We start from the raw sequence: 19834 nt of genomic DNA, 5'->3' as shown, positions 1-19834 counted from the left end.
CAAAACAAAACGCACGAGTTGAGAGGGAGCGGCCAAAGCAATGTACAATCGTCTTTGTAGTGGAGCTGGGAGGGGCAAGGATAAGGGTCGAAGACCGGGGTAACATGTCGGATGCGATCATACCAGCACTAAAGCACCGGATCCCATCAGAACTTCAAAGTTAAGCGTGCTTGGGCGAGAGTAGTACTAGGATGGGTGATTTCCTGGGAAGTCCTCGTGTTGCATTCCCTTTTTAATTTTTTTCGCGCCGCTTGGAAAACAAAACACACGTGTAAGTAATATATTTACCGTGTTTTATTATTTTGCACGAGTGCGGTAAGTCATAGCTGGGTGCTCACGATTCACGGGTCCAGCGTCGGCGTGGTGGCGCGGCAAGCGTGCACTGGTGCGGTTGAGAGGGAGGGGTGGAAACCGTGTTAAACTCGTCGCCGTAGTTGAGAGGGAGCAGCCAAAGCAATGTACAATCGTCTTTCTAGTGGAGCTGGGAGGGGCAAGGATAAGGGACGAAGACCGGGGTAACATGTCGGATGTGATCATACCAGCACTAAAGCACCGGATCCCATCAGAACTCCGAAGTTAAGCGTGCTTGGGCGAGAGTAGTACTAGGATGGGTGACCTCCTGGGAAGTCCTTGTGTTGCATTCCCTTTTTAATTTTTTTCGCGCCGCTTGCAAAACAAAACGCACGTGTAAGTAATATATTTACCGTGTTTTATTATTTTGCACGAGTGCGGTAAGTCATAGCTGGGTGCTCACGATTCACGGGTCCAGCGTCGGCGTTGTGGCGCGGCAAGCGTGCACTGGTGCGGTTGAGAGGGAGGGGTGGAAACCGCGTTAAACTCGTCTCCGTAGTTGAGAGGGAGCGGCCAAAGCAATGTACAATCATCTTTGTAGTGGAGCTGGGAGGGGCAAGGATAAGGGACGAAGACCGGGGTAACATGTCGGTTGCGATCATACCAGCACTAAAGCACCGGATCCCATCACAACTCCGAAGTTAAGCGTGCTTGGGCGAGAGTAGTACTAGGATGGGTGACCTCCTGGGAAGTCCTCGTGTTGCATTCCCTTTTTAATTTTTTTCGCGCCGCTTGCAAAACAAAACGCACGTGTAAGTAATATATTTACCGTGTTTTATTATTTTGCACGAGTGCGGTAAGTCATAGCTGGGTGCTCACGATTCACGGGTCCAGCGTCGGCGTTGTGGCGCGGCAAGCGTGCACTGGTGCGGTTGAGAGGGAGGGGTGGAAACCGCGTTAAACTCGTCTCCGTAGTTGAGAGGGAGCGGCCAAAGCAATGTACAATCGTCTTTGTAGTGGAGCTGGGAGGGGCAAGGATAAGGGACGGAGACCGGGGTAACATGTCGGATGCGATCATACTAGCACTAAAGCACCGGATCCCATCAGAACTCCGAAGTTAAGCGTGCTTGGGCGAGAGTAGTACTAGGATGGGTGACCTCTTGGGAAGTCCTCGTGTTGCATTCCCTTTTTAATTTTTTTCGCGCCGCTTGCAAAACAAAACGCACGTGTAAGTAATATATTTACCGTGTTTTATTATATTGCACGAGTGCGGTAAGTCATAGCTGGGTGCTCACGATTCACGGGTCCAGCGTCGGCGTTGTGGCGCGGCAAGCGTGCACTAGTGCGGTTGAGAGGGAGGGGTGGAAACCGCGTTAAACTCGTCTCCGTAGTTGAGAGGGAGCGGCCAAAGCAATGTACAATCGTCTTTGTAGTGGAGCTGGGAGGGGCAAGGATAAGGGACGAAGACCGGGGTAACAGGTCGGATGCGATCATACCAGCACTAAAGCACCGGATCCCATCAGAACTCCGAAGTTAAGCGTGCTTGGGCGAGAGTAGTACTAGGATGGGTGACCTCCTGGGAAGTCCTCGTGTTGCATTCCCTTTTTAATTTTTTTCGCGCCGCTTGCAAAACAAAACGCACGTGTAAGTAATATATTTACCGTGTTTTATTATTTTGCACGAGTGCGGTAAGTCATAGCTGGGTGCTCACGATTCACGGGTCCAGCGTCGGCGTTGTGGCGCGGCAAGCGTGCACTGGTGCGGTTGAGAGGGAGGGGTGGAAACCGCGTTAAACTCGTCTCCGTAGTTGAGAGGGAGCGGCCAAAGCAATGTACAATCGTCTTTGTAGTGGAGCTGGGAGGGGCAAGGATAAGGGACGAAGACCGGGGTAACATGTCGGATGCGATCATACCAGCACTAAAGCACCGGATCCCATCAGAACTCCGAAGTTAAGCGTGCTTGGGCGAGAGTAGTACTAGGATGGGTGACCTCTTGGGAAGTCCTCGTGTTGCATTCCCTTTTTAATTTTTTCCGCGCCGCTTGCAAAACAAAACGCACGTGTAAGTAATATATTTACCGTGTTTTATTATTTTGCACGAGTGCGGTAAGTCATAGCTGGGTGCTCACGATTCACGGGTCCAGCGTCGGCGTTGTGGCGCGGCAAGCGTGCACTGGTGCGGTTGAGAGGGAGGGGTGGAAACCGCGTTAAACTCGTCTCCGTAGTTGAGAGGGAGCGGCCAAAGCAATGTACAATCGTCTTTGTAGTGGAGCTGGGAGGGGCAAGGATAAGGGACGAAGACCGGGGTAACATGTCGGATGCGATCATACCAGCACTAAAGCACCGGATCCCATCAGAACTCCGAAGTTAAGCGTGCTTGGGCGAGAGTAGTACTAGGATGGGTGACCTCCTGGGAAGTCCTTGTGTTGCATTCCCTTTTTAATTTTTTTCGCGCCGCTTGCAAAACAAAACGCACGTGTAAGTAATATATTTACCGTGTTTTATTATTTTGCACGAGTGCGGTAAGTCATAGCTGGGTGCTCACGATTCACGGGTCCAGCGTCGGCGTTGTGGCGCGGCAAGCGTGCACTGGTGCGGTTGAGAGGGAGGGGTGGAAACCGCGTTAAACTCGTCTCCGTAGTTGAGAGGGAGCGGCCAAAGCAATGTACAATCATCTTTGTAGTGGAGCTGGGAGGGGCAAGGATAAGGGACGAAGACCGGGGTAACATGTCGGTTGCGATCATACCAGCACTAAAGCACCGGATCCCATCACAACTCCGAAGTTAAGCGTGCTTGGGCGAGAGTAGTACTAGGATGGGTGACCTCCTGGGAAGTCCTCGTGTTGCATTCCCTTTTTAATTTTTTTCGCGCCGCTTGCAAAACAAAACGCACGTGTAAGTAATATATTTACCGTGTTTTATTATTTTGCACGAGTGCGGTAAGTCATAGCTGGGTGCTCACGATTCACGGGTCCAGCGTCGGCGTTGTGGCGCGGCAAGCGTGCACTGGTGCGGTTGAGAGGGAGGGGTGGAAACCGCGTTAAACTCGTCTCCGTAGTTGAGAGGGAGCGGCCAAAGCAATGTACAATCGTCTTTGTAGTGGAGCTGGGAGGGGCAAGTATAAGGGACGAAGACCGGGGTAACATGTCGGATGCGATCATACCAGCACTAAAGCACCGGATCCCATCAGAACTCCGAAGTTAAGCGTGCTTGGGCGAGAGTAGTACTAGGATGGGTGACCTCCTGGGAAGTCCTCGTGTTGCATTCCCTTTTTAATTTTTTTCGCGCCGCTTGCAGAACAAAACGCACGTGTAAGTAATATATTTACCGTGTTTTATTATTTTGCACGAGTGCGGTAAGTCATAGCTGGGTGCTCACGATTCACGGGTCCAGCGTCGGCGTTGTGGCGCGGCAAGCGTGCACTGGTGCGGTTGAGAGGGAGGGGTGGAAACCGCGTTAAACTCGTCTCCGTAGTTGAGAGGGAGCGGCCAAAGCAATGTACAATCGTCTTTGTAGTGGAGCTGGGAGGGGCAAGGATAAGGGACGGAGACCGGGGAAACATGTCCGATGCGATCATACCAGCACTAAAGCACTGGATCCCATCAGAACTCCGAAGTTAAGCGTGCTTGGGCGAGAGTAGTACTAGGATGGGTGACCTCCTGGGAAGTCCTCGTGTTGCATTCCCTTTTTAATTTTTTTCGCGCCGCTTGCAAAACAAAACGCACGTGTAAGTAATATATTTACCGTGTTTTATTATATTGCACGAGTGCGGTAAGTCATAGCTGGGTGCTCACGATTCACGGGTCCAGCGTCGGCGTTGTGGCGCGGCAAGCGTGCACTGGTGCGGTTGAGAGGGAGGGGTGGAAACCGCGTTAAACTCGTCTCCGTAGTTGAGAGGGAGCGGCCAAAGCAATGTACAATCGTCTTTATAGTGGAGCTGGGAGGGGCAAGGATAAGGGACGAAGAACCGGGTAACATGTCGGATGCGATCATACCAGCACTAAAGCATCGGATCCCATCAGAACTCCGAAGTTAAGCGTGCTTGGGCGAGAGTAGTACTAGGATGGGTGACCTCCTGGGAAGTCCTCGTGTTGCATTCCCTTCGTAATTTTTTTCGCGCCGCTTGCAAAACAAAACGCACGTGTAAGTAATATATTTACCGTGTTTTATTATTTTGCACGAGTGCGGTAAGTCATAGCTGGGTGCTCACGATTCACGGGTCCAGCGTCGGCGTTGTGGCGCGGCAAGCGTGCACTGGTGCGGTTGAGAGGGAGGGGTGGAAACCGCGTTAAACTCGTCTCATAGTTGAGAGGGAGCGGCCAAAGCAATGTACAATCGTCTTTGTAGTGGAGCAGGGAGGGGCAAGGATAAGGGACGAAGACCGGGGTAACATGTCGGATGTGATCATACTAGCACTAAAGCATCGGATCCCATTAGAACTCCGAAGTTAAGCGTGCTTGGGCGAGAGTAGTACTAGGATGGGTGACCTCCTGGGAAGTCCTCGTGTTGCATTCCCTTTTTAATTTTTTTCGCGCCGCTTGCAAAACAAAACGCACGTGTAAGTAATATATTTACCGTGTTTTATTATTTTGCACGAGTGCGGTAAGTCATAGCTGGGTGCTCACGATTCACGGGTCCAGCGTCGGCGTTGTGGCACGGCAAGCGTGCACTGGTGCGGTTGAGAGGGAGGGGTGGAAACCGCGTTAAACTCGTCTCCGTAGTTGAGAGGGAGCGGCCAAAGCAATGTACAATCGTCTTTGTAGTGGAGCTGGGAGGGGCAAGAATAAGGGACGAAGACCGGGGTAACATGTCGGATGCGATCATACCAGCACTAAAGCACCGGATCCCATCAGAACTCCGAAGTTAAGCGTGCTTGGGCGAGAGTAGTACTAGGATGGGTGACCTCCTGGGAAGTCCTCGTGTTGCATTCCCTTTTTAATTTTTTTCGCGCCGCTTGCGAAACAAAACGCACGTGTAAGTAATATATTTACCGTGTTTTATTATTTTGCACGAGTGCGGTAAGTCATAGCTGGGTGCTCACGATTCACGGGTCCAGCGTCGGCGTTGTGGCGCGGCAAGCGTGCACTGGTGCGGTTGAGAGGGAGGGGTGGAAACCGCGTTAAACTCGTCTCCGTAGTTGAGAGGGAGCGGCCAAAGCAATGTACAATCGTCTTTGTAGTGGAGCTGGGAGGGGCAAGGATAAGGGATGAAGACCGGGGTAACAGGTCGGATGCGATCATACCAGCACTAAAGCACCGGATCCCATCAGAACTCCAAAGTTAAGCGTGCTTGGGCGAGAGTAGTACTAGGATGGGTGACCTCCTGGGAAGTCCTCGTGTTGCATTCCCTTTTTAATTTTTTTCGCGCCGCTTGCAAAACAAAACGCACGTGTAAGTAATATATTTACCGTGTTTTATTATTTTGCACGAGTGCGGTAAGTCATAGCTGGGTGCTCACGATTCACGGGTCCAGCGTCGGCGTTGTGGCGCGGCAAGCGTGCACTGGTGCGGTTGAGAGGGAGGGGTGGAAACCGCGTTAAACTCGTCTCCGTAGTTGAGAGGGAGCGGCCAAAGCAATGTACAATCGTCTTTGTAGTGGAGCTGGGAGGGGCAAGGATAAGGGACGAATACCGGGGTAACATGTCGGATGCGATCATACCAGCACTAAAGCACCGGATCCCATCAGAACTCCGAAGTTAAGCGTGCTTGGGCGAGAGTAGTACTAGGATGGGTGACCTCCTGAGAAGTCCTCGTGTTGCATTCCCTTTTTAATTTTTTTCGCGCCGCTTGCAAAACAAAACGCACGTGTAAGTAATATATTTACCGTGTTTTATTATTTTGCACGAGTGCGGTAAGTCATAGCTGGGTGCTCACGATTCACGGGTCCAGCGTCGGCGTTGTGGCGCGGCAAGCGTGCACTGGTGCGGTTGAGAGGGAGGGGTGGAAACCGCGTTAAACTCGTCTCCGTAGTTGAGAGGGAGCGGCCAAAGCAATGTACAATCGTCTTTGTAGTGGAGCTGGGAGGGGCAAGGATAAGGGACGAAGACCGGGGTAACATGTCGGATGCGATCATACCAGCACTAAAGCACCGGATCCCATCAGAACTCTGAAGTTAAGCGTGCTTGGGCGAGAGTAGTACTAGGATGGGTGACCTCCTGGGAAGTCCTCGTGTTGCATTCCCTTTTTAAATTTTTTCGCGCCGCTTGCAAAACAAAACGCACGTGTAAGTAATATATTTACCGTGTTTTATTATTTTGCACGAGTGCGGTAACTCATAGCTGGGTGCTCACGATTCACGGGTCCAGCGTCGGCGTTGTGGCGCGGCAAGCGTGCACTGGTGCGGTTGAGAGGGAGGGGTGGAAACCGCGTTAAACTCGTCTCCGTAGTTGAGAGGGAGCGGCCAAAGCAATGTACAATCGTCTTTGTAGTGGAGCTGGGAGGGGCAAGGATAAGGGACGAAGACCGGGGTAACATGTCGGATGTGATCATACCAGCACTAAAGCACCGGATCCCATCAGAACTTCGAAGTTAAGCGTGCTAGGGCGAGATTAGTACTAGGATGGGTGACCTCCTGGGAAGTCCTCGTGTTGCATTCCCTTTTTAATTTTTTTCGCGCCGCTTGCAAAACAAAACGCACGTGTAAGTAATATATTTACCGTGTTTTATTATTTTGCACGAGTGCGGTAAGTCATAGCTGGGTGCTCACGATTCACGGGTCCAGCGTCGGCGTTGTGGCGCGGCAAGCGTGCACTGGTGCGGTTGAGAGGGAGGGGTGGAAACCGCGTTAAACTCGTCTCCGTAGTTGAGAGGGAGCGGCCAAAGCAATGTACAATCGTCTTTGTAGTGGAGCTGGGAGGGGCAAGGATAAGGGACGAAGACCGGGGTAACATGTCGGATGCGATCATACCAGCACTAAAGCACTGGATCCCATCAAAACTCCGAAGTTAAGCGTGCTTGGGCGAGAGTAGTACTAGGATGGGTGACCTCCTGGGAAGTCCTCGTGTTGCATTCCCTTTTTAATTTTTTTCGCGCCGCTTGCAAAACAAAACGCACGTGTAAGTAATATATTTACCGTGTTTTATTATTTTGCACGAGTGCGGTAAGTCATAGCTGGGTGCTCACGATTCACGGGTCCAGCGTCGGCGTTGTGGCGCGGCAAGCGTGCACTGGTGCGGTTGAGAGGGAGGGGTGGAAACCGCGTTAAACTCGTCTCCGTAGTTGAGAGGGAGCGGCCAAAGCAATGTACAATCGTCTTTGTAGTGGAGCTGGGAGGGGCAAGGATAAGGGACGGAGACCGGGGTAACATGTCGGATGCGATCATACTAGCACTAAAGCACCGGATCCCATCAGAACTCCGAAGTTAAGCGTGCTTGGGCGAGAGTAGTACTAGGATGGGTGACCTCTTGGGAAGTCCTCGTGTTGCATTCCCTTTTTAATTTTTTTCGCGCCGCTTGCAAAACAAAACGCACGTGTAAGTAATATATTTACCGTGTTTTATTATATTGCACGAGTGCGGTAAGTCATAGCTGGGTGCTCACGATTCACGGGTCCAGCGTCGGCGTTGTGGCGCGGCAAGCGTGCACTAGTGCGGTTGAGAGGGAGGGGTGGAAACCGCGTTAAACTCGTCTCCGTAGTTGAGAGGGAGCGGCCAAAGCAATGTACAATCGTCTTTATAGTGGAGCTGGGAGGGGCAAGGATAAGGGACGAAGAACGGGGTAACATGTCGGATGCGATCATACCAGCACTAAAGCACCGGATCCCATCAGAACTCTGAAGTTAAGCGTGCTTGGGCGAGAGTAGTACTAGAATGGGTGACCTCCTGGGAAGTCCTCGTGTTGCATTCCCTTCTTAATTTTTTTCGCGCCGCTTGCAAAACAAAACGCACGTGTAAGTAATATATTTACCGTGTTTTATTATTTTGCACGAGTGCGGTAAGTCATAGCTTGGTGCTCACGATTCACGGGTCCAGCGTCGGCGTTGTGGCGCGGCAAGCGTGCACTGGTGCGGTTGAGAGGGAGGGGTGGAAACCGCGTTAAACTCGTCTCCGTAGTTGAGAGGGAGCGGCCAAAGCAATGTACAATCGTCTTTGTAGTGGAGCTGGGAGGGGCAAGGATAAGGGACGAAGACGGGTGTAACATGTCGGATGCGATCATACCAGCACTAAAGCATCGGATCCCATCAGAACTCTGAAGTTAAGCGTGCTTGGGCGAGAGTAGTACTAGGATGGGTGACCTCTTGGGAAGTCCTCGTGTTGCATTCCCTTTTTAATTTTTTTCGCGCCGCTTGCAAAACAAAACGCACGTGTAAGTAATATATTTATCGTGTTTTATTATATTGCACGAGTGCGGTAAGTCATAGCTGGGTGCTCACGATTCACGGGTCCAGCGTCGGCGTTGTGGCGCGGCAAGCGTGCACTAGTGCGGTTGAGAGGGAGGGGTGGAAACCGCGTTAAACTCGTCTCCGTAGTTGAGAGGGAGCGGCCAAAGCAATGTACAATCGTCTTTATAGTGGAGCTGGGAGGGGCACGGATAAGGGACGAAGAACGGGGTAACATGTCGGATGCGATCATACCAGCACTAAAGCACCGGATCCCATCAGAACTCCGAAGTTAAGCGTGCTTGGGCGAGAGTAGTACTAGAATGGGTGACCTCCTGGGAAGTCCTCGTGTTGCATTCCCTTCTTAATTTTTTTCGCGCCGCTTGCAAAACAAAACGCACGTGTAAGTAATATATTTACCGTGTTTTATTATTTTGCACGAGTGCGGTAACTCATAGCTTGGTGCTCACGATTCACGGGTCCAGCGTCGGCGTTGTGGCGCGGCAAGCGTGCACTGGTGCGGTTGAGAGGGAGGGGTGGAAACCGCGTTAAACTCGTCTCCGTAGTTGAGAGGGAGCGGCCAAAGCAATGTACAATCGTCTTTGTAGTGGAGCTGGGAGGGGCAAGGATAAGGGACGAAGACGGGTGTAACATGTCGGATGCGATCATACCAGCACTAAAGCATCGGATCCCATCAGAACTCTGAAGTTAAGCGTGCTTCGGCGAGAGTAGTACTAGGATGGGTGACCTCCTGGGAAGTCCTCGTGTTGCATTCCCTTTTTAAAATTTTTTGCGCCGCTTGCAAAACAAAACGCACGTATAAGTAATATATTTACCGTGTTTTATTATTTTGCACGAGTGCGGTAAGTTATAGCTGGGTGCTCACGATTCACGAGTCTAGCGGCGGCGTTATGCCGCGGCAAGCGTGCACTAGTGCGGTTGAGAGGGAGGGGTGGAAACCGCATTAAACTCGTCTCCGTAGTTGAGAGGGAGCGGCCAAAGCAATGTACAATCGTCTTTGTAGTGGAGCTGGGAGGGGCAAGGATAAGGGATGAAGACGGGGGTAACATGTCGGATGTGATCATACCAGCACTAAAGCACTGAATCCCATCAGAACTCCGAAGTCAAGCGTGCTTGTGCGAGAGTAGTACTAGGATGGGTGTCCTCCTGGGAAGTCCTCGTGTTGCATTTCATTTTTAATTTTTTTTGCGCCGCTTGCAAAACAAAACACACGTGTAAGTAATATATTTACCGTGTTTTATTATTTTGCACGAGTGCGGTAAGTTATAGCTGGCTGCTCACGATTCACGAGTCTAGCGGCGGCGTTGTGGCGCGGCAAGCGTGCACTGGTGCGGTTGAGAGGGAGGGGTGGAAACCGCGTTAAACTCGTCTCCGTAGTTGAGAGGGAGCGGCCAAAGCAATGTACAATCATCTTTGTAATGGAGCTGGGAGGGGCAAGGATAAGGGACGAAGACGGGGGTAATATGTCTGATGCGATCATACCAGCACTAAAGCACCGGATCCCATCAGAACTCCGAAGTTATCCGAAGTTAAGCGTGCTTGGGCGAGAGTAGTACTAGGATGGGTGACCTCCTGGGAAGTCCTCATGTTGCATTCCCTTTTATTTATTTTTTGCGCCGCTTGCAAAACAAAACGCACGTGTAAGTAATATATTTACCGTGTTTTATTATTTTGCACGAGTGCGGTAAGTTATAGCTGGGTGCTCACGATTCACGAGTCTAGCGGCGGCGTTGTGGCGCGGCAAACGTGCACTGGTGCGGTTGAGAGGGAGGGGTGGAAACCGCGTTAAACTCGTCTCCGTAGTTGAGAGGGAGCGGCCAAAGCAATGTACAATCGTCTTTGTAGTGGAGCTGGGAGGGGCAAGGATAAGGGACGAAGACGGGGGTAACATGTTGGATGCGATCATACCAGCACTAAAGCACCGGATCCCATCAGAACTCTGAAGTTAAGCGTGCTTGGGCGAGAGTAGTACTAGGATGGGTGACCTCCTGGGAAGTCCTCGTGTTGCATTCCCTTTTTAATTTTTTTTTGCGCCGCTTGCAAAACAAAACGCACGTGTAAGTAATATATTTACCGTGTTTTATTGTTTTGCACGAGTGCGGTAAGTTATAGCTGGGTGCTCACGATTCATGAGTCTAGCGGCGGCGTTGTGCCGCGGCAAGCGTGCACTAGTGCGGTTGAGAGGGAGGGGTGGAAATCGCGTTAAACTCGTGTCCTCGTGTTGCATTCCCTTTTTAATTTTTTTTGCGCCGCTTGCAAAACAAAACGCACGTGTAAGTAATATATTTACCGTGTTTTATTATTTTGCACGAGTGCGGTAAGTTATAGCTGGGTGCTCACGATTCATGAGTCTAGCGGCGGCGTTGTGCCGCGGCAAGCGTGCACTAGTGCGGTTGAGAGGGAGGGGTGGAAATCGCGTTAAACTCGTCTCCGTAGTTGAGAGGGAGCGGCCAAAGCAATGTACAATCGTCTTTGTAGTGGAGCTGGGAGGGGCAAGGATAAGGGACGAAGACGGGGGTAACATGTCGGATGCGATCATACCAGCACTAAAGCACTGGATCCCATCAGAACTCCGAAGTTAAGTGTGCTTGGGCGAGAGTAGTACTAGGATGGGTGACCTCCTGGGAAGTCCTCGTGTTGCATTCCCTTTTTAATTTTTTTTGCGCCGCTTGCAAAACAAAACGCACGTGTAAGTAATATATTTACCGTGTTTTATTATTTTGCACGAGTGCGGTAAGTTATAGCTGGGTGCTCACGATTCATGAGTCTAGCGGCGGCGTTGTGGCGCGGTAAGCGTGCACTGGTGCGGTTGAGATGGAGGGGTGGAAACCGCGTTAAACTCGTCTCCGTAGTTGAGAGGGAGTTGCCAAAGCAATGTACAATCGTCTTTGTAGTGGAGCTGGGAGGGGCAAGGATAAGGGACGAAGACGGGGGTAACATGTCGGATGCGATCATACCAGCACTAAAGCACCGGATCCCATCAGAACTCCGAAGTTAAGCATGCTTGGGCGAGAGTAGTACTAGGATGGGTGACCTCCTGGGAAGTCCTCGTGTTGCATTTCCTTTTTATTTTTTTTGCGCCGCTTGCAAAACAAAACGCATGTGTAAGTAATATATTTACCGTGTTTTATTATTTTGCACGAGTGCGGTAAGTTATAGCTGGGTGCTCATGATTCACGAGTCTAGCGGCGGCGTTGTGGCGCGGCAAGTGTGCACTGGTGCGGTTGAGAGGGAGGAGTGGAAACCGCGTTAAACTCGTCTCCGTAGTTGAGAGGGAGCGGCCAAAGCAATGTACAATCGTCTTTGTAGTGGAGTTGGGAGGAGCAAGGATAAGGGACGAAGACGGGGGTAACATGTTGGATGCGATCATACCAGCACTAAAGCACCGGATCCCATCAAAACTCCGAAGTTAAGCGTGCTTCGGCGAGAGTAGTACTAGGATGGGTGACTTCCTGGGAAGTCCTCGTGTTGCATTCCCTTTTTAATTTTTTTTGCGCCGCTTGCAAAAAAAAACGCACGTGTAAGTAATATATTTGCCGTGTTTTATTATTTTGCACGAGTGCGGTAAGTTATAGCTGGGTGCTCACGATTCACGAGTCTAGCGGCGGCGTTGTGGCGCGGCAAGCGTGCACTGGTGCGGTTGAGAGGGAGGGGTGGAAACCGCGTTAAACTCGTCTCCGTAGTTGAGAGGGAGCGGCCAAAGCAATGTACAATCGTCTTTGTAGTGGAGCTGGGAGGGGCAAGGATAAGGGACGAAGACGGGGGTAACATGTCGGATGCGATCATACCAGCACTAAAGCACTGGATCCCATTAGAACTCTGAAGTTAAGCGTGCTTCGGCGAGAGTAGTACTCGGATGGGTGACCTCCTGGGAAGTCCTCGTGTTGCATTCCCTTTTTAAATTTTTTTGCGCCGCTTGCAAAAGAAAACGCACGTGTAAGTAATATATTTACCGTGTTTTATTATTTTGCACGAGTGCGGTAAGTTATAGCTGGGTGCTCACGATTCACGAGTCTAGCGGCGGCGTTGTGCCGCGGCAAGCGTGCACTAGTGCGGTTGAGAGGGAGGGGTGGAAACCGCGTTAAACTCGTCTCCGTAGTTGAGAGGAAGCGGCCAAAGCAATGTACAATCGTCTTTGTAGTGGAGCTGGGAGGGGCAAGGATAAGGGACGAAGACGTGGGTAACATGTCGGATGGGGTCATACCAGCACTAAAGCATTGAATCCCATCAGAACTCCGAAGTTAAGCGTGCTTGGGCAAGAGTACAACTAGGATGGGTGACCTCCTGGGAAGTCCTCGTGTTGCATTCCCTTTTTAATTTTTTTTTGCGCCGCTTGCAAAACAAAACGCACGTGTAAGTAATATATTTACCGTGTTTTATTATTTTGCACGAGTGCGGTAAGTTATAGCTGGGTGCTCACGATTCACGAGTCTAGCGGCGGCGTTGTGGCGCGGCAATCGTGCACTGGTGCGGTTGAGAGGGAGGGGTGGAAACCGCGTTAACTCGTCTCTGTAGTTGAGAGCGAGCGGCCAAAGCAATGTACAATCGTCTTTGTAGTGGAGCTGGGAGGGGCAAGGATAAGGGACGAAGACGGGGGTAACATGTCGGATGCGATCATACCAGCACTAAAGCACCGGATCCCATCAGAACTCCGAAATTAAGCGTGCTTGGGCGAGAGTATTACTAGGATGGGTGACCTCCTGGGAAGTCCTCGTGTTGCATTCCCTTTTTATTTTTTTTGCGCCGCTTGCAAAACAAAACGCACGTGTAAGTAATATATTTACCGTGTTTTATTATTTTGCACGAGTGCGGTAAGTTATAGCTGGGTACTCACAATTCACGAGTCTAGCGGCGGCGTTGTGGCGCGGCAAGCATGCACTGGTGCGGTTGAGAGGGAGGGGTGGAAACCGCGTTAAACTTGTCTCCGTAGTTGAGAGGGAGCGGCCAAAGCAATGTACAATCGTCTTTGTAGTGGAGCTGGGAGGGGCAAGGATAAGGGACGAAGACGGGGGTAACATGTCGGATGCGATCATACCAGCACTAAAGCACCGGATCCCATCAGAACTCCAAAGTTAAGCGTGCTTGGGCGAGAGTAGTACTAGGATGGGTGACCTCCTGGAAAGTCCTCGTGTTGCATTCCCTTTTTATTTTTTTTTGCGCCGCTTGCAAAACAAAACGAAAGTGTAAGTAATATATTTACCGTCTTTTATTATTTTGCACGAGTGCGGTAAGTTATAGCTGGGTGCTCACGATTCACGAGTCTAGAGGCGGCGTTGTGGCGCGGCAAACATGCACTGGTGCGGTTGAGAGGGAGGGGTGGAAACCGCGTTAAACTCGTCTCCGTAGTTGAGAGGGAGCGGCCAAAGCAATGTACAATCGTCTTTGTAGTGGAGCTGGGAGGGGCAAGGATAAGGGACGAAGACGGGGGTAACATGTCGGATGTGATCATACCAGCACTAAACCACCGGATCCCATCAGAACTCCAAAGTTAAGCGTGCTTCGGTGAGAGTAGTACTAGGATGGTTGACCTCCTGGGAAGTCCTCGTGTTGCATTCCCTTTTTAATTTTTTTGCGCCGCTTGCAAAACAAAACGCACGTGTAAGTAATATGTTTACCGTGTTTTATTATTTTGCACGAGTGCGGTAAGTTATAGTTGGGTGCTCACGATTCACGAGTCTAGCGGCGGCGTTGTGCTGCGGCAAGCGTGCACTAGTGCGGTTGAGAGGGAGGGGTGGAAACCGCGTTAAACTCGTCTCCGTAGTTGAGAGGGAGCGGCCAATGGAATGTACAATCGTCTTTGTAGTGGAGCTGGGAGGGGCAAGGATAAGGGACGAAGACGGGGGTAACATGTCGGATGCGATCATACCAGCACTAAAGCATTGGATCCCATCAGAACTCCGAAGTTAATCGTGCTTGGGCGAGAGTAGTACTAGGATGGGTGACCTCCTGGGAAGTCCTCGTGTTGCATTCCCTTTTTAATTTTTTTTGCGCCGCTTGCAAAACAAAACGCACGTGTAAGTAATATATTTACCGTGTTTTATTATTTTGCACGAGTGCGGTAAGTTATAGCTGGGTGCTCACGATTCACGAGTCTAGCGGCGGCGTTGTGGCGCGGCAAGCGTGCACTGGTGCGGTTGAGAGGGAGGGGTGGAAACCGCGTTAACTCGTCTCTGTAGTTGAGAGGGAGCGGCCAAAGCAATGTACAATCGTCTTTGTAGTGGAGCTGGGAGGGGCAAGGATAAGGAACGAAGACGGGGGTAACATGTCGGATGCGATCATACCAGCACTAAAGCACCGGATCCCATCAGAACTCCGAAGTTATCCGAAGTTAAGCGTGCTTGGGCGAGAGTAGTACTAGGATGGGTGACCTCCTGGGAAGTCCTCGTGTTGCATTCCCTTTTATTTATTTTTTGCGCCGCTTGCAAAACAAAACACACGTGTAAGTAATATATTTACCGTGTTTTATTATTTTGCACGAGTGCGGTAAGTTATAGCTGGGTGCTCACGATTCACGAGTCTAGCGGCGGCGTTGTGGCGCGGCAAGCGTTCACTGGTGCGGTTGAGAGGGAGGGGTGGAAACCGCGTTAAACTCGTCTCCGTAGTTGAGAGGGAGCGGCCAAAGCAATGTACAATCGTCTTTGTAGTGGAGCTGGGAGGGGCAAGGATAAGGGACGAAGACGGGGGTAATATGTCGGATGCGATCATACCAGCACTAAAGCACCGGATCCCATCAGAACTCCGAAGTTATCCGAAGTTAAGCGTGCTTGGGCGAGAGTAGTACTAGGATGGGTGACCTCCTGGGAAGTCCTCGTGTTGCATTCCCTTTTATTTATTTTTTGCGCCGCTTGCAAAACAAAACGCACGTGTAAGTAATATATTTACCGTGTTTTATTATTTTGCACGAGTGCGGTAAGTTATAGCTGGGTGCTCACGATTCACGAGTCTAGCGGCGGCGTTGTGGCGCGGCAAGCGTGCACTGGTGCGGTTGAGAGGGAGGGGTGGAAACCACGTTAAACTCGTCTCCGTAGTTGAGAGGGAGCGGCCAAAGCAATGTACAATCGTCTTTGTAGTGGAGCTGGGAGGGGCAAGGATAAGGGACGAAGACGGGGGTAACATGTCAGATGCGATCATACCAGCACTAAAGCACCGGATCCCATCAGAACCCCGAAGTTAAGTGTGCTTCGGCGAGAGTAGTACTAGGATGGGTGACCTCCTGGGAAGTCCTCGTGTTGCATTCCCTTTTTAATTTTTTTTGCGCCGCTTGCAAAACAAAACGCACGTGTAAGTAATATATTTACCGTGTTTTATTATTTTGCACGAGTGCGGTAAGTTATAGCTGGGTGCTCACGATTCATGAGTCTAGCGGCGGCGTTGTGCCGCGGCAAGCGTGCACTAGTGCGGTTGAGAGGGAGGGGTGGAAATCGCGTTAAACTCGTCTCCGTAGTTGAGAGGGAGCGGCCAAAGCAATGTACAATCGTCTTTGTAGTGGAGCTGGGAGGGGCAAGGATAAGGGACGAAGACGGGGGTAACATGTTCGATGCGATCATACCAGCACTAAAGCACTGTATCCCATCAGAACTTCGAAGTTAAGCGTGCTTGGGCGAGAGTAGTACTAGGATGGGTGACCTCCTGGGAAGTCCTCGTGTTGCATTCCCTTTTTAATTTTTTTTGCGCCGCTTGCAAAACAAAACGCACATGTAAGTAATATATTTACCGTGTTTTATTATTTTGCACGAGTGCGGTAAGTTATAGCTGGGTGCTCACGATTCATGAGTCTAGCGGCGGCGTTGTGCCGCGGCAAGCGTGCACTAGTGCGGTTGAGAGGGAGGGGTGGAAATCGCGTTAAACTCGTCTCCGTAGTTGAGAGGGAGCGGCCAAAGCAATGTACAATCGTCTTTGTAGTGGAGCTGGGAGGGGCAAGGATAAGGGACGAAGACGGGGGTAACATGTTGGATACGATCATACCAGCACTAAAGCACTGTATCCCATCAAAACTCCGAAGTTAAGCGTGCTTGGGCGAGAGTAGTACTAGGATGGGTGACCTCCTGGGAAGTCCTCGTGTTGCATTCCCTTTTTAATTTTTTTTGCGCCGCTTGCAAAACAAAACGCACGTGTAAGTAATATATTTACCGTGTTTTATTATTTTGCACGAGTGCGGTAAGTTATAGCTGGGTGCTCACGATTCACGAGTCTAGCGGCGGCGTTGTGGCGCGGTAAGCGTGCACTGGTGCGGTTGAGAGGGAGGGGTGGAAACCGCGTTAAACTCGTCTCCGTAGTTGAGAGGGAGCGGCCAAAGCAATGTACAATCGTCTTTGTAGTGGAGCTGGGAGGGGCAAGGATAAGGGACGAAGACGGGGGTAACATGTCGGATGCGATCATACCAGCACTAAAGCACCGGATCCCATCAGAACTCCGAAGTTAAGCATGCTTGGGCGAGAGTAGTACTAGGATGGGTGACCTCCTGGGAAGTCCTCGTGTTGCATTCCCTTTTTAATTTTTTTTGCGCCGCTTGCCAAACAAAACGCATGTGTAAGTAATATATTTACCGTGTTTTATTATTTTGCACGAGTGCGGTAAGTTATAGCTGGGTGTTCATGATTCACGAGTCTAGCGGCGGCGTTGTGGCGCGGCAAGCGTGCACTGGTGCGGTTGAGAGGGAGGGGTGGAAACCGCGTTAAACTCGTCTCCGTAGTTGAGAGGGAGCGGCCAAAGCAATGTACAATCGTCTTTGTAGTGGAGTTGGGAGGAGCAAGGATAAGGGACGAAGACGGGGGTAACATGTTGGATGCGATCATACCAGCACTAAAGCACCGGATCCCATCAAAACTCCGAAGTTAAGCGTGCTTCGGCGAGAGTAGCACTAGGATGAGTGACCTCCTGGGAAGTCCTCGTGTTGCATTCCCTTTTTATTTTTTTTGCGCCGCTTGCAAAAAAAAACGCACGTGTAAGTAATATATTTACCGTGTTTTATTATTTTGCACGAGTGCGGTAAGTTATAGCTGGGTGCTCACGATTCACGAGTCTAGCGGCGCGTTGTGGCGCGGCAAGCGTGCACTGGTGCGGTTGAGAGGGAGGGGTAGAAACCGCGTTAAACTCGTCTCCATAGTTGAGAGGGAGCGGCCAAAGCAATGTACAATCGTCTTTGTAGTGGAGCTGGGAGGGGCAAGGATAAGGGACGAAGACGGGGGTAACATGTCAGATGCGATCATACCAGCACAAAAGCACCGGATCCCATTAGAACTCCGAAGTTAAGCGTGCTTGGGCGAGAGTAGTACTAGGATGGTTGACCTTCTGGGAAGTCCTCGTGTTGCATTCCCTTTTTAATTTTTTTTGCGCCGCTTGCAAAACAAAACGCACGTGTAAGTAATATATTGACCGTGTTTTATTATTTTGCACGAGTGCGGTAAGTTATAGCTGGGTGCTCAAGATTCACGAGTCTAGCGGCGGCGTTGTGCCGCGGCAAGCGTGCACTAGTGCGGTTGAGAGGGAGGGGTGGAAACCGCGTTAAACTCGTCTCCGTAGTTGAGAGGAAGCGGCCAAAGCAATGTACAATCGTCTTTGTAGTGGAGCTGGGAGGGGCAAGGATAAGGGACGAAGACGTGGGTAACATGTCGGATGCGGTCATAGCAGCACTAAAGCACTGAATCCCATCAGAACTCTGAAGTTAAGCGTGCTTGCGCGAGAGTAGAACTAGGATTGATGACCTACTGGGAAGTCCTCGTGTTGCATTCCCTTTTTAATTTTTTTTGCGCCGCTTGCAAAACAAAACGCACGTGTAAGTAATATATTTACCGTGTTTTATTATTTTGCACGAGTGCGGTAAGTTATAGCTGGGTGCTCACGATTCACGAGTCTAGAGGCGGCGTTGTGGCGCGGCAAGCGTGCACTGGTGCGGTTGAGAGGGAGGGGTGGAAACCGCGTTAACTCGTCTCTGTAGTTGAGAGCGAGCGGCCAAAGAAATGTACAATCGTCTTTGTAGTGGAGCTGGGAGGGGAAAGGATAAGGGACTAAGACGGGGGTAACATGTCGGATGCGATCATACCAGCACTAAAGCACCGGATCCCATCAGAACTCCGAAGTTAAGCGTGCTTGGGCGAGAGTATTACTAGGATGGGTGACCTCCTGGGAAGTCCTCGTGTTGCATTCCCTTTTTATTTTTTTTGCGCCGCTTGCAAAATAAAACGCACGTGTAAGTAATATATTTACCGTGTTTTATTATTTTGCACGAGTGCGGTAAGTTATAGCTGGGTGCTCACGATTCACGAGTCTAGCGGCGGCGTTGTGGCGCGGCAAGCGTGCACTGGTGCGGTTGAGAGGGAGGGGTGGAAACCGCGTTAAACTCGTCTCCGTAGTTGAGAGGGAGCGGCCAAAGCAATGTACAATCGTCTTTGTAGTGGAGCTGAGAGGGGCAAGGATAAGGGACGAAGACGGGGGTAACATGTCGGATGCGATCATACCAGCACTAAAGCACCGGATCCCATCAGAACTCCGAAGTTAAGCGTGCTTGGGCGAGAGTAGTACTAGGATGGGTGACCTCCTGGAAAGTCCTCGTGTTGCATTCCCTTTTTATTTTTTTTTGCGCCGCTTGCAAAACAAAACGCACGTGTAAGTAATATATTTACCGTCTTTTATTATTTTGCACGAGTGCGGTAAGTTATAGCTGGGTGCTCACGATTCACGAGTCTAGAGGCGGCGTTGTGGCGCGGCAAACGTGCACTGGTGCGGTTGAGAGGGAGGGGTGGAAACCGCGTTAAACTCGTCTCCGTAGTTGAGAGGGAGCAGCCAAAGCAATGTACAATCGTCTTTGTAGTGGAGCTGGGAGGGGCAAGGATAAGGGACGAAGACGGGGGTAACATGTCGGATGTGATCATACCAGCACTAAACCACCGGATCCCATCAGAACTCCAAAGTTAAGCGTGCTTCGGCGAGAGTAGTACTAGGATGGGTGACCTCCTGGGAAGTCCTCGTGTTGCATTCCCTTTTTAATTTTTTTGCGCCGCTTGCAAAACAAAACGCACGTGTAAGTAATATATTTACCGTGTTTTATTATTTTGCACGAGTACGGTAAGTTATAGTTGGGTGCTCACGATTCACGAGTCTAGCGGCGGCGTTGTGCCGCGGCAAGCGTGCACTAGTGCAGTTGAGAGGGAGGGGTGGAAAACGCGTTAAACTCGTCTCCGTAGTTGAGAGGGAGCGGCCAAAGGAATGTA

The 19834-nt window shown here is 50.8% G+C and overlaps 44 non-coding genes and 3 pseudogenes across 44 annotated transcripts; all 47 read left to right on the top strand.

Annotated features, from left to right (window-relative positions):
• Positions 1-109: 109 nt before the first annotated feature.
• Positions 110-228, top strand: LOC119346365. The gene has a single exon (XR_005167635.1). It is a non-coding gene; the product is annotated as a 5S ribosomal RNA (ribosomal RNA).
• Positions 229-525: 297 nt separating this feature from the next.
• LOC119346160 lies at positions 526-644 on the top strand. The gene has a single exon (XR_005167415.1). It is a non-coding gene; the product is annotated as a 5S ribosomal RNA (ribosomal RNA).
• Positions 645-941: 297 nt separating this feature from the next.
• Positions 942-1060, top strand: LOC119346337. The gene has a single exon (XR_005167603.1). It is a non-coding gene; the product is annotated as a 5S ribosomal RNA (ribosomal RNA).
• Positions 1061-1357: 297 nt separating this feature from the next.
• Positions 1358-1476, top strand: LOC119346168. Its single transcript, XR_005167425.1, has one exon. It is a non-coding gene; the product is annotated as a 5S ribosomal RNA (ribosomal RNA).
• Positions 1477-1773: 297 nt separating this feature from the next.
• Positions 1774-1892, top strand: LOC119346184. Its single transcript, XR_005167444.1, has one exon. It is a non-coding gene; the product is annotated as a 5S ribosomal RNA (ribosomal RNA).
• Positions 1893-2189: 297 nt separating this feature from the next.
• LOC119346403 lies at positions 2190-2308 on the top strand. Its single transcript, XR_005167676.1, has one exon. It is a non-coding gene; the product is annotated as a 5S ribosomal RNA (ribosomal RNA).
• Positions 2309-2605: 297 nt separating this feature from the next.
• LOC119346453 lies at positions 2606-2724 on the top strand. The gene has a single exon (XR_005167722.1). It is a non-coding gene; the product is annotated as a 5S ribosomal RNA (ribosomal RNA).
• Positions 2725-3021: 297 nt separating this feature from the next.
• Positions 3022-3140, top strand: LOC119346336. The gene has a single exon (XR_005167602.1). It is a non-coding gene; the product is annotated as a 5S ribosomal RNA (ribosomal RNA).
• Positions 3141-3437: 297 nt separating this feature from the next.
• LOC119346173 lies at positions 3438-3556 on the top strand. Its single transcript, XR_005167431.1, has one exon. It is a non-coding gene; the product is annotated as a 5S ribosomal RNA (ribosomal RNA).
• Positions 3557-3853: 297 nt separating this feature from the next.
• LOC119346242 lies at positions 3854-3972 on the top strand. Its single transcript, XR_005167510.1, has one exon. It is a non-coding gene; the product is annotated as a 5S ribosomal RNA (ribosomal RNA).
• Positions 3973-4269: 297 nt separating this feature from the next.
• Positions 4270-4388, top strand: LOC119346165. The gene has a single exon (XR_005167421.1). It is a non-coding gene; the product is annotated as a 5S ribosomal RNA (ribosomal RNA).
• Positions 4389-4684: 296 nt separating this feature from the next.
• On the top strand, positions 4685-4803 carry LOC119346290. The gene has a single exon (XR_005167555.1). It is a non-coding gene; the product is annotated as a 5S ribosomal RNA (ribosomal RNA).
• A 297-nt stretch (positions 4804-5100) lies between these two features.
• On the top strand, positions 5101-5219 carry LOC119346162. The gene has a single exon (XR_005167418.1). It is a non-coding gene; the product is annotated as a 5S ribosomal RNA (ribosomal RNA).
• A 297-nt stretch (positions 5220-5516) lies between these two features.
• LOC119346157 lies at positions 5517-5635 on the top strand. Its single transcript, XR_005167412.1, has one exon. It is a non-coding gene; the product is annotated as a 5S ribosomal RNA (ribosomal RNA).
• A 297-nt stretch (positions 5636-5932) lies between these two features.
• LOC119346414 lies at positions 5933-6051 on the top strand. The gene has a single exon (XR_005167687.1). It is a non-coding gene; the product is annotated as a 5S ribosomal RNA (ribosomal RNA).
• A 297-nt stretch (positions 6052-6348) lies between these two features.
• Positions 6349-6467, top strand: LOC119346463. Its single transcript, XR_005167732.1, has one exon. It is a non-coding gene; the product is annotated as a 5S ribosomal RNA (ribosomal RNA).
• Positions 6468-6764: 297 nt separating this feature from the next.
• On the top strand, positions 6765-6883 carry LOC119346241. Its single transcript, XR_005167509.1, has one exon. It is a non-coding gene; the product is annotated as a 5S ribosomal RNA (ribosomal RNA).
• A 297-nt stretch (positions 6884-7180) lies between these two features.
• On the top strand, positions 7181-7299 carry LOC119346266. The gene has a single exon (XR_005167532.1). It is a non-coding gene; the product is annotated as a 5S ribosomal RNA (ribosomal RNA).
• Positions 7300-7596: 297 nt separating this feature from the next.
• On the top strand, positions 7597-7715 carry LOC119346167. Its single transcript, XR_005167424.1, has one exon. It is a non-coding gene; the product is annotated as a 5S ribosomal RNA (ribosomal RNA).
• Positions 7716-8012: 297 nt separating this feature from the next.
• On the top strand, positions 8013-8131 carry LOC119346191. The gene has a single exon (XR_005167453.1). It is a non-coding gene; the product is annotated as a 5S ribosomal RNA (ribosomal RNA).
• Positions 8132-8428: 297 nt separating this feature from the next.
• Positions 8429-8547, top strand: LOC119346256. Its single transcript, XR_005167523.1, has one exon. It is a non-coding gene; the product is annotated as a 5S ribosomal RNA (ribosomal RNA).
• A 297-nt stretch (positions 8548-8844) lies between these two features.
• LOC119346454 lies at positions 8845-8963 on the top strand. The gene has a single exon (XR_005167723.1). It is a non-coding gene; the product is annotated as a 5S ribosomal RNA (ribosomal RNA).
• A 297-nt stretch (positions 8964-9260) lies between these two features.
• LOC119346362 lies at positions 9261-9379 on the top strand. The gene has a single exon (XR_005167633.1). It is a non-coding gene; the product is annotated as a 5S ribosomal RNA (ribosomal RNA).
• Positions 9380-9676: 297 nt separating this feature from the next.
• LOC119346431 lies at positions 9677-9795 on the top strand. Its single transcript, XR_005167707.1, has one exon. It is a non-coding gene; the product is annotated as a 5S ribosomal RNA (ribosomal RNA).
• A 297-nt stretch (positions 9796-10092) lies between these two features.
• On the top strand, positions 10093-10221 carry LOC119346440 (annotated as a pseudogene).
• A 297-nt stretch (positions 10222-10518) lies between these two features.
• On the top strand, positions 10519-10637 carry LOC119346461. Its single transcript, XR_005167731.1, has one exon. It is a non-coding gene; the product is annotated as a 5S ribosomal RNA (ribosomal RNA).
• Positions 10638-11151: 514 nt separating this feature from the next.
• On the top strand, positions 11152-11270 carry LOC119346178. The gene has a single exon (XR_005167437.1). It is a non-coding gene; the product is annotated as a 5S ribosomal RNA (ribosomal RNA).
• A 297-nt stretch (positions 11271-11567) lies between these two features.
• LOC119346235 lies at positions 11568-11686 on the top strand. The gene has a single exon (XR_005167503.1). It is a non-coding gene; the product is annotated as a 5S ribosomal RNA (ribosomal RNA).
• A 296-nt stretch (positions 11687-11982) lies between these two features.
• LOC119346389 lies at positions 11983-12101 on the top strand. Its single transcript, XR_005167661.1, has one exon. It is a non-coding gene; the product is annotated as a 5S ribosomal RNA (ribosomal RNA).
• Positions 12102-12398: 297 nt separating this feature from the next.
• Positions 12399-12517, top strand: LOC119346381. The gene has a single exon (XR_005167651.1). It is a non-coding gene; the product is annotated as a 5S ribosomal RNA (ribosomal RNA).
• A 297-nt stretch (positions 12518-12814) lies between these two features.
• LOC119346441 lies at positions 12815-12933 on the top strand. The gene has a single exon (XR_005167714.1). It is a non-coding gene; the product is annotated as a 5S ribosomal RNA (ribosomal RNA).
• A 297-nt stretch (positions 12934-13230) lies between these two features.
• LOC119346299 lies at positions 13231-13349 on the top strand. Its single transcript, XR_005167562.1, has one exon. It is a non-coding gene; the product is annotated as a 5S ribosomal RNA (ribosomal RNA).
• A 296-nt stretch (positions 13350-13645) lies between these two features.
• On the top strand, positions 13646-13764 carry LOC119346258. The gene has a single exon (XR_005167525.1). It is a non-coding gene; the product is annotated as a 5S ribosomal RNA (ribosomal RNA).
• Positions 13765-14061: 297 nt separating this feature from the next.
• LOC119346424 lies at positions 14062-14180 on the top strand. Its single transcript, XR_005167699.1, has one exon. It is a non-coding gene; the product is annotated as a 5S ribosomal RNA (ribosomal RNA).
• A 296-nt stretch (positions 14181-14476) lies between these two features.
• Positions 14477-14595, top strand: LOC119346291. The gene has a single exon (XR_005167556.1). It is a non-coding gene; the product is annotated as a 5S ribosomal RNA (ribosomal RNA).
• A 296-nt stretch (positions 14596-14891) lies between these two features.
• Positions 14892-15020, top strand: LOC119346409 (annotated as a pseudogene).
• Positions 15021-15317: 297 nt separating this feature from the next.
• Positions 15318-15446, top strand: LOC119346408 (annotated as a pseudogene).
• Positions 15447-15743: 297 nt separating this feature from the next.
• On the top strand, positions 15744-15862 carry LOC119346404. The gene has a single exon (XR_005167677.1). It is a non-coding gene; the product is annotated as a 5S ribosomal RNA (ribosomal RNA).
• A 297-nt stretch (positions 15863-16159) lies between these two features.
• LOC119346349 lies at positions 16160-16278 on the top strand. Its single transcript, XR_005167618.1, has one exon. It is a non-coding gene; the product is annotated as a 5S ribosomal RNA (ribosomal RNA).
• Positions 16279-16575: 297 nt separating this feature from the next.
• LOC119346422 lies at positions 16576-16694 on the top strand. Its single transcript, XR_005167696.1, has one exon. It is a non-coding gene; the product is annotated as a 5S ribosomal RNA (ribosomal RNA).
• A 297-nt stretch (positions 16695-16991) lies between these two features.
• On the top strand, positions 16992-17110 carry LOC119346176. The gene has a single exon (XR_005167435.1). It is a non-coding gene; the product is annotated as a 5S ribosomal RNA (ribosomal RNA).
• A 297-nt stretch (positions 17111-17407) lies between these two features.
• Positions 17408-17526, top strand: LOC119346435. Its single transcript, XR_005167710.1, has one exon. It is a non-coding gene; the product is annotated as a 5S ribosomal RNA (ribosomal RNA).
• Positions 17527-17821: 295 nt separating this feature from the next.
• On the top strand, positions 17822-17940 carry LOC119346309. The gene has a single exon (XR_005167572.1). It is a non-coding gene; the product is annotated as a 5S ribosomal RNA (ribosomal RNA).
• A 297-nt stretch (positions 17941-18237) lies between these two features.
• Positions 18238-18356, top strand: LOC119346442. The gene has a single exon (XR_005167715.1). It is a non-coding gene; the product is annotated as a 5S ribosomal RNA (ribosomal RNA).
• A 296-nt stretch (positions 18357-18652) lies between these two features.
• On the top strand, positions 18653-18771 carry LOC119346207. The gene has a single exon (XR_005167472.1). It is a non-coding gene; the product is annotated as a 5S ribosomal RNA (ribosomal RNA).
• Positions 18772-19067: 296 nt separating this feature from the next.
• On the top strand, positions 19068-19186 carry LOC119346181. The gene has a single exon (XR_005167441.1). It is a non-coding gene; the product is annotated as a 5S ribosomal RNA (ribosomal RNA).
• A 297-nt stretch (positions 19187-19483) lies between these two features.
• On the top strand, positions 19484-19602 carry LOC119346373. Its single transcript, XR_005167643.1, has one exon. It is a non-coding gene; the product is annotated as a 5S ribosomal RNA (ribosomal RNA).
• Positions 19603-19834: the final 232 nt, after the last annotated feature.

This window comes from Triticum dicoccoides, unplaced genomic scaffold (assembly GCF_002162155.2).
Source record: "Triticum dicoccoides isolate Atlit2015 ecotype Zavitan unplaced genomic scaffold, WEW_v2.0 scaffold4092, whole genome shotgun sequence".
In the NCBI taxonomy this organism is placed as follows: domain Eukaryota; kingdom Viridiplantae; phylum Streptophyta; class Magnoliopsida; order Poales; family Poaceae; genus Triticum; species Triticum dicoccoides.
The sequence above is the reverse complement of the archived record's forward strand: the minus strand, read 5'-3'. Positions and strand labels throughout refer to the sequence as shown.